Consider the following 9,001-nt stretch of genomic DNA (forward strand, 5'->3'; position numbering starts at 1 on the left):
TGCAACCAATCATGCTACATTCTTTCAAATTCAAATTCAAATTCAAATTTTTATTTGTCACGTACACAGTCATACACAGTACGATATGTAGTGAAATGCTTGGACAACTGCTCGTGACCTAAAGAAAACAAAAAAGGAAAAGGCTATGAATAAGATAGGAAATAAATATGAAAAATTAAAAAGGGTAAATTTAACTAGGAAGGAATAAAATATAAATTAAGGTTAAAAATGAAATAACTGTACAACACAAATTAGAATGAAGGGTAAATTTAACTGGGAAGAATAAGATAAAATATATAAATTAAAGTTGAAAATAAAATAACTGTACAACAAAATACACAATATAGAACTATATAAGAATGTATGAAGAAATCAAAATATAAATAAATATATACACAATAACAGCAGCTGTACAAGTATTAACCGGAAATGAAGAATATATATTTCATATATTCCATGGTGTTTAATATATGCATGAACATTTTTGTACTTTAACTTTATACTTCATAAAATGAACCAAGCCTGGGGACCCTGAAGAAAAATGTCACTTCTCTTCCAGCTTTTTCACAACCATAACTCCGGAGCTTCCTTCATGGATAGGTTTAAAATGGAGAGTACAGTTAAAACCCTAGCAGCTAGCTAAACAGGCACAGATAACTACAAATATGAAAGGAACAGACCAAAGAACATCATTAAACTTCGACAATAGCAAATAAAACTGTCTGACTATGACAATTCAGAAAGTTACGATCTAGAAAATATCCAGAAAAAAAATATTACACAATTAAATATTGTAAATGTTGTATTTAAAGATGTATTATATATTATATCTTGTTGTCCATATACCTGTGGAACAATGTTTATATACCAGTGTTTTGCATTCGAGTGCAGCAGCTCTATATCCTACAGGTTGCATCTTGTATTTGTGATGATGCGGACACAAGTCCAGGCCTTTGTGCTCCTACATCTGCTACTGTAGTTACACCTCTGCTTTCTGCCTTTGTGGTGTCACATGACATAGGTGAGTTCCAGATGAGAAGACTTGGAAACAGGATAGTGCACCTGGCCAACAGAGAATGTGAAGAGAATATGTAAATGAGCGGCAGAGGTTATTTGGTATTTGTGAGATGAATGAAATTCTCCCCTCTCTTTTCCTCATTTCCCCTCTCACATTTGTATGACTAGACTAGTTAAGTCCCTGTCACTCAAGCTGCCAAGGTCCATGGGGCACCAGAGCGAGAAGCAGAGTAATATGAGAAAAAGTGAGAGAGAAAGAGAGGGAGAGAAGGTGAGAGAAATTGGGCCAGGGATGATTGCAAATTGTCTGTCTAATGGCTGCCACCCAGGAAGCCATTTCAGGTGACTTGTTATCCGTCATGAGAGAGGCAGACCTGCCAGGATCCCTCTTCTCACTCTCTTTCTCAGTGGGCCACCATTGCCTAAGAGCTTTAGGCTATCACCAGTGACCTCACATCTTAAAACTCCTCTGTCTCCAATTTTAGATGCCTTTTCTCTTCTCTTCTCGTCTCCCTCTCTATGGCTTTCTCTGTGTCTCTCCCTCTCCCACTTTGCCTTGTCCTCCCTGCAGTGCGTCTCTCTGGCTTCTGCTCAGCAGCTGTTGTTTAGTGATAGATCAGTGAAGCAAAAAATGATGCCGAGTATAAAAAAATAGATCTTAAAGCAAAGCACAGCCTCCCTTTTCTGACTACCTATTGTTCTGCATTAGCAGCAAGACTTTAGGGATTCATTCAGAGGTAATCATTTGTTACTCAGGGGCACGGTGTCTTTCAAGCACCAATGATGAAGTCACCTCTGAAAGGGCCACAGATGAGAGAGAAATCATTTGCTGTCTAACCACAGTGGCTAACCATTGATTGGTGATCCTGCAATGAGAAAACTTAACATCTAAAAGTAATTTTTTAAGGCTTTTAATCTCTTCCTGAAAGTCAGTTTTGGTGTTTCTTTTTTATTACAACAATTTATATGGTTTTAAAGATTCAATATAGCTATATGCTGTTACCATGGCAAAAAAACACTCACCCCTCCACTGCTTCAGATTGACATGAGAGAGGAAATTGACATGCAAACCAAGTGTGCTGAAAGTTAATCTGTATGTGCACCATATCACGTGGATCAGAGCTTGGAGGCAGCTAGCATTAAAAGGAACCTGTCAAGCTAAGTGTGCTTCTCAACCTTTCTGCCATTACTCTGACATGTTTTGTGACCCGTGAATTGAAGTCTTGTCAAGACCTAGTCATTTTACCAGCTCTCAACACGGACGGGAGGACTCCCAGTAAATGTGCTTCTCCTAAAACAATATTTTCGGCCTTCTCTGCACGGCAGGTGGCACTGATTGGCTCCTGCACATATCCCTCACTTGTCATTAGTCCCAGTGATGGCTCAAGAACTGTCCAGGGACATCTGGCTTTAGCCACTGGTCCTGCCAATAACCAAGTGTTGAAGCATGAAGCAAGTAGTCAGTCAACTTGCATGTCAACATAATCAGCTGATCTATCTCTCTCTGTAGTGCTCTTATTAATTGTGCTTTAGTGATCAGAATGTAGTCATACATTGTGTGTCTGGATTTTTAGACTGGATTTAAACTTCAGCCCATTTTACACCAGCAACTGTTTCTGTCTCTAACAAACTGATCACGTGCTAAGTGACAATAGAAGTTGGAAATTTGTACTGTATATTCAGGTGACCACTGAATAGCTGTGTCAGGCAAGAGAATGGAAATGTTCTGATGGTTATTGTATTATTTTTTTCTTGTAGTTTCTGCAATATGCATCTGTGAAGTTATTAACTTACTTCAGAAGTAAGTTAATATTACTAAGTAAGTAAGTTAAAACTGATATGTAGTTTGAATATTATGAAATTAACACAATTCTAATAGTAGCTTATAATATTTTTGTCGGTCCACAATTTTCAGTGTACACCTGAAAATGCAGAGCTAATATAGCCATACCTATGGCCAAGTTAGAATCACTAAGTAACCTAAAAACATTTCTTTGGATTGTGTGGAGAAAGCAGAGTACAGAAGAACTCACTCAGGCATGAGGAAAACATGCAGAGAACATGCATTTTGTGAAAAGTGCTTTTACACTTTTCACAACCAATTTTACCTCAAAAGAAAATCAAACTTTTTGTGTAATGAAGACCATACTACATGTTATACAAATAATAATGTTACAATTATCAAGCATCATGGAAACTTTGAAAGTCTCTCATATCAGGATTATTCTCTTATTTTGTAATCTTATTGTGATTACATTTACCATATATGTGCAGATATTTGGATGCAAACATTTGCACAGTCTCGCATAAAACTCCTATAAACATCTGTTCGTCCTAGCTATGACTAAAAGCAATTAAAAGCAAACTCTCAAAACAAAATTCAGGTAGAATAAAAAAAAAAAGACTTCAAACCCTACATTCCACAAAGCTATTGATGCATCAGATGGAGACAACACCACATAATCAGTCGTCACCTAAAGATCTTTTTCAAGCCAGCCATTCTGTGTCAGCTCTCTAAAGATAGTTGGATAGCATGTTTTGATGCTTCTGGCTCTCTGGGCGACTGTCCTGTGGAGCCTGATTGCCTTACAGCCCCCGCTCTGTGGAGAAAATGAGGTTGTGGTAGGCTACTCGGGCCTCTCTAAGGCACAGAGCCATTGCAGTCGAAGTGGAGCCCTGACCCCCAGCAGATTTCTAATGGATTTTAGGCGTCACAGGCAAACACACAGCTGGACTCCAAACAAACTCATCAGAGCACCCCAGATTTGTGGCTCCCCCATCGACCCACGCACCCACCCACACATACATCTCCCACACACTTTTTGTACTTGTGACAAGCAGTCACTGTCTGAGAAACTGGGATCCACTGCAACTACTTCTACTTCTGAACAATATTGAAACTGTACTAAATTTACTTAATTTCAATAAAAAAAATCAACTATTGTGCTTTTCTGAGTATTTCTTCCTTTTTTCTTCTTAATGAATTCCCTGGGAGTAACCACAAATTGATTTCCGTGTTTTATGACTTACTTTTCCAGGGTTTCCCTCTTTTTCTGTCTCTTCTGTCCCTGTGTGGATGCTCATTTGTGTGCAGCCTTATTTTTGTGAAATCCTGTTATATTAAGTCACATCACACAATAGTTTATTTCAACTTACAAAGTCAGAAAACAGGAAGGTGACCAACTAAAAATCACGTAATAATGAAAGGAACAATCAGTCTCAATTTTTCATATTGTGATTTAAAATGATGAGCAAATACACTAATAACATTCAATATTCAAATATATAACACATGCACATCTCTCCGAGTATCCTGAATGGAATGACACAAAAAACCCTGCATTGTCACTGTTCGATGAAGTAGGTGATCCAGTGTTTTTGGGACTTTGCCATACATGGGAAAGTCATGAGTGCATGTCCCTGGCAAAGTGGTTCTTGCCTTGGCAAGGTCTTAGCTTTTGTCTCATGGAAGTCATGGGTATTGATTCACACTTGAGGTGTCCCTCTGTGGAGATTGGCTTGCTGCGCTAGCATTATCTTGGGTGGCAGTGTATTCATAGTGTAGTGAACAATGGAGCTGAGGGACGAGGCAGCTAAATTGTTCTGAATGACTTTCATAAGCAGAGGCCTGTGGGTTGTAGGAGAGAGCAGACAATAAACTTTAGAGGATATTGAGGGCAAGGGGACCTCTTCATACTCAAACTTCTTCCAAGTTACTTTCTAGTACAGCAGCTTACTATGGTGTTTTATTTTAGCAGATTAAAATGCCTTTCTGGGAATTGTTACATGCTGATTCAGGATAGCTCGATGTTGAAAAGAGACAAATGATCTTGTTAGTGCGCAAAAAATACTGTCCATCAATCAAAGAAATGTTGGTCCAGGGGAAAAAAATAAAATAAAATAAAATATTATGTGGGGTCTCAGATGGAAAGTGGACAGTTAAAAGACACATTTAACTTGTTCTATAATGATTTCACATCATTATTTGAATGTTGTCCTGCAGGGAAAAGTTTTTACTGGCTTGTTTAACTGAAATGCTGGATAGTTTTTAAATCAGATACAAAATTACCACATACTTTTGTATAGCAAAACAACAAGTAGCGTAAGGCACTGCATGTAATTACACTTCTCAAAACTATGTCATACCAGGATATCAGTGGTGTGCCATTGAAACTAACATTAGTAACAACTTATATAAGGTTTGTTGCCAAGCTAAAAAATATATTAAAAATAATGTATTAATGATGCTCTGTTGCTCTTGTGCTATAGTTTTTTTTTTCTCCTCCAGGGTTCAAAACAAGTCACATGACTGAAACTGTTAAATATCTTAATCCATATCTGAGAACTTTCTATGCTTTTGTCATCTATATTTTTTTAACAACTGTCTATCTGATCTTTTCAAACATGCTGTTCAGAAAGTTTGGGGGAATTTCTGATCATTTGGCTTCAACCACACGTGCCTTTACTAGGGGTGCAACGATACACAAAATTCACGGTTCGGTTCGATACTTTGGTGTCACGGTTCGATATTTTTTCGATACAAAAAAAATGTTCATGCCTTTTTAATTTGTCATTTATTAAAATTATAAATATATATTTTAACTCAAAAGTACAGTTTTTAAATTTAACCCTAACCCTTGTGCGCGTTTTTTATTTTGACAGCGAATGCGCACCTGCGGACCACTTATGTGCAGCCCTGGTTATTTAGCTCGTCATATTGCAGCCACAGAAATTATTTTGTCCATGAAACCATAAAGCTGCACTTTCTTTTTGCCTTATAGTCTGATTTGTCATAACTTCTCTGTTTTGTGGTAAGCTTTTCTTTGGCTGTCACTTCTTCACCCTGACCTGTCTTATTTGGCTCAGCAGAACTGAAATATAAATCCTGCTGCTTTTACACACGCACTCACATAAGCTCAGCGATTCTCTGCGCGATCAACCTCTCACATGTTTAAGCTTGCTGCGGGAGATTTCACTTGTCATGTTTGCATAGTAAGCTAATGATTAATAAGACGATGTCAGAGGAATTGGTGCACAAATTATCATCACTCACAGATCAGTGCTGTCATTGCAAAGTGAAAGCAAAAAAAACAAGCGCAAATTCAAACGATTTCAATATGTCACATATTGACAGTGGCTCACCGATGCCAATGACATAATTACCCAGCTACATTTCTGAAAGAATGCAAAAGCATTGACATATATTTTTCCTTCCTACAATAGCCCGACGGGCAGGGTAGCCCGTCTGAAAAAAATCGCTAGCCCCAGGACGTCGGGCTAGCGATTTTGCGAGCCCTGTATCTGATTGAGGAATCACTCATCTTTGGAAAAGAGAGTTTATTACAGAGAAATAGCTCTTTCCAAAATAAAAGCTATACTATCCGCTTCTTCTGGGCTATATTCTCAGCAGCATAAGGAGAATCATGTGCTAACAGCTGTCTAAATGACTCGGCTAAAGTTAGTAGCATGCTTGCTTGTTTTTTTCTGCTTCCACTTGTCTTTGCACTAGGATGATGTCGGCGTAAATGTGCAGTCATATTCGTTGTGTTCCCACTAGTGCTTTCAGGTTAATCTCGTTGAAATGATCTTAACGCCACAACACGGCAAATCTCCGTTAACGAGCTACCGCCAATCGCCCCGTGCATGGGGCTTGACGGCCAACACGTTAACGAGCTAACTGCGCTAACACACTAGTTCCCACCCATGTAATTGAGCATTGCATGGCACATCCAACATACTATTTTACTTTAGTCCATGACTCGCTTACCTTCAGGGTCATACGTCACATGAAAACCAAAATAATTCCAAACGCCAGATCTGAATGAGGGTGGGGGAGGTCCATGTTGCAAGGAGAGCTTAACTTCTGTCTTGCTAGCTTGCCCTGCGCTCTTCCTTCGGACTATGCTGTCTGTGTTGAGCGCTCAGTGGATCTGCGCTCGACAGTGCAGCCTAGGCGGAGTAGTCGAACGCAGATTCACTGAGCGCTCAACACAGACAGCATCGTCAGAAGGAAAGTTGATAAAATAAATTACAAATGTTGTATTGTTCGATACATATGCGTACCGAACCGAAAGCACTGTATCGAACGGTTCAATATCGATACGAATATCGTTGCACCCCTAGCCTTTACAGTGGCTGCTACAACTAAATGCCAAACACACAACCTCAAACTCCCACAAATATTGGCGGACAAGTGAAATGTATTTTTTTTTTGTTTTTATCTTTAATTTCTGTCACGTGCACGCACCCCCCCCACACACACACACACACACCCACATTTAGTGATTGAATCCTCATATATGTACTCTTTTTTTAAAACGACAATTTTATAACCACCATTTAATGAATTTGTGACTTCGAAACATCTCCATAATAGTAAATAAACAAATGGCAACAGTTTAAGGGCTGACTTTAAAACTTTTTTTAAATGGATTTTTGAGGGGGAAAAATACAGCACGCTTAATTAAGACATCAAAACTTTACAAAAACGTAACCTTCTGTGTAATATGCTTTGCTGAGTTGCTTCTGGTGATGATAACACCATCTTGATTAAACCAAGAACTGCCTTTATCTAAATCACTGCTGAAGTTTCAAACCTTCATCAGTGTATCAGTAAGACAGTTTCCTCCTTTTCCCTCCACATTTTATTATTTTAACTTGTACAATAAGTAAAATCAATGGAGCTTGACTTAGCTTCAAGTGTCTTGGCTTCTATTATTTCCCCAGTCGTAAGCCTCATACACTCATTATTTGAAGTCATTGCACGAGATTAATTTTGTCTTCTTTCCTCCTCCATAACCTAAACTGACCTTCTGGCAAGCCCAACACGACATCCAGAGAATGATGATGACACTAAAGACACTATTCCTCACAGATGATATTCCAGTGATTTCCATCTTATTAACATGTCTTCATCTCTGGAACATAGCTTGTAGGCTGCCCACGGCAAGAAGATATCTGAATAAATCCAGCCCACATGCAAAAGAAAAAAAAGTTTTAAAAAGTCAAAAGTGCTGTTTTAGATAACAGCATGGTTACATAATTACAAATTAAATATTAAGCCATCCATCTTCCATCTGTCAGCTGGTACGTGTTAAAAGTAGTATATGTTATGAAGGAAACAATGCTAAATTCACATGTTGTTAGTTATAACTGGACTTCATTTTAACACAATACAAATAATGTATTAATTACTTAAAAAAACATATACATCTGCATGATACTAACACAAGTATTTTAAATCTTACAGTTAAAAAGAAGTGAGAAAATGCAAAAGCAGAATCACCATAGAAACAGATGAACAGCTCAAGGTGAGCTTTTCTCAAAACACAGCAAGAGAAACAATACTTTGTGGAGGTGGCGAGCCAAGGCACATTCTGAAACATATGCATGCTTACCATATATCTCAGCTGACTGAACCCACTAGTTCAAGGTTTATGCTTCTGGACTAAGTCTCCCTTGCTGTAGGTTAAAACACTAATCCATAATGAAGTCTTTGTGCACTGTAATAAAGTACCTGAGTTGAGCTCTGGAAATGTGGAAATCATTTGTGTTAGCTTAGAACCTTTTGTGATTTGAGATGTTGTATCCACCAAATTTGTTTGCACTTTCTGTTCATAGCCCAAAGCAACAGATTTCAAAGTGCCTGCAGAGCACAGATAAAACCATGTAAAAACAGTGCTTTCATAGCGTATAAAAATAATGGTTCTAATTGAAATGCTTGTTATGCTCTTGTCAAATCAGATAAGTATTTTAGTTCTCTTTTACAATGGTACAAATTACAAAGATAAAATCAAACTGCAGCTAACAGTTTCTACATAATTATTTATTGACTATTAGAAACATGTAGAACATAATAAATAATAAACCTTAAATACTTCTAGTTTTATCCTTTTTTCTTTTCTTTTACGGCAATTTAATTTGTGTTTGTGCCACACTTTTTTTATTAAGCACACAATGACCTTAACAGCAGCTACTTAGCTGG

General features: G+C 37.9%; 1 long non-coding RNA gene across 1 annotated transcript; it reads right to left on the reverse strand.

The window, feature by feature from the left end:
• Positions 1–459: 459 nt before the first annotated feature.
• Positions 460–8,460, reverse strand: LOC309703941. Its single transcript, XR_014276090.1, has 3 exons — positions 8,415–8,460; positions 7,827–7,974; positions 460–1,062 (listed from the first exon to the last, which is right to left on the reverse strand). It is a non-coding gene; the product is annotated as an uncharacterized lncRNA (long non-coding RNA).
• Positions 8,461–9,001: the final 541 nt, after the last annotated feature.

Source organism: Aulonocara stuartgranti, assembly GCF_965226115.1.
Source record: "Aulonocara stuartgranti genome assembly, chromosome: 1".
NCBI classification, from domain to species: domain Eukaryota; kingdom Metazoa; phylum Chordata; class Actinopteri; order Cichliformes; family Cichlidae; genus Aulonocara; species Aulonocara stuartgranti.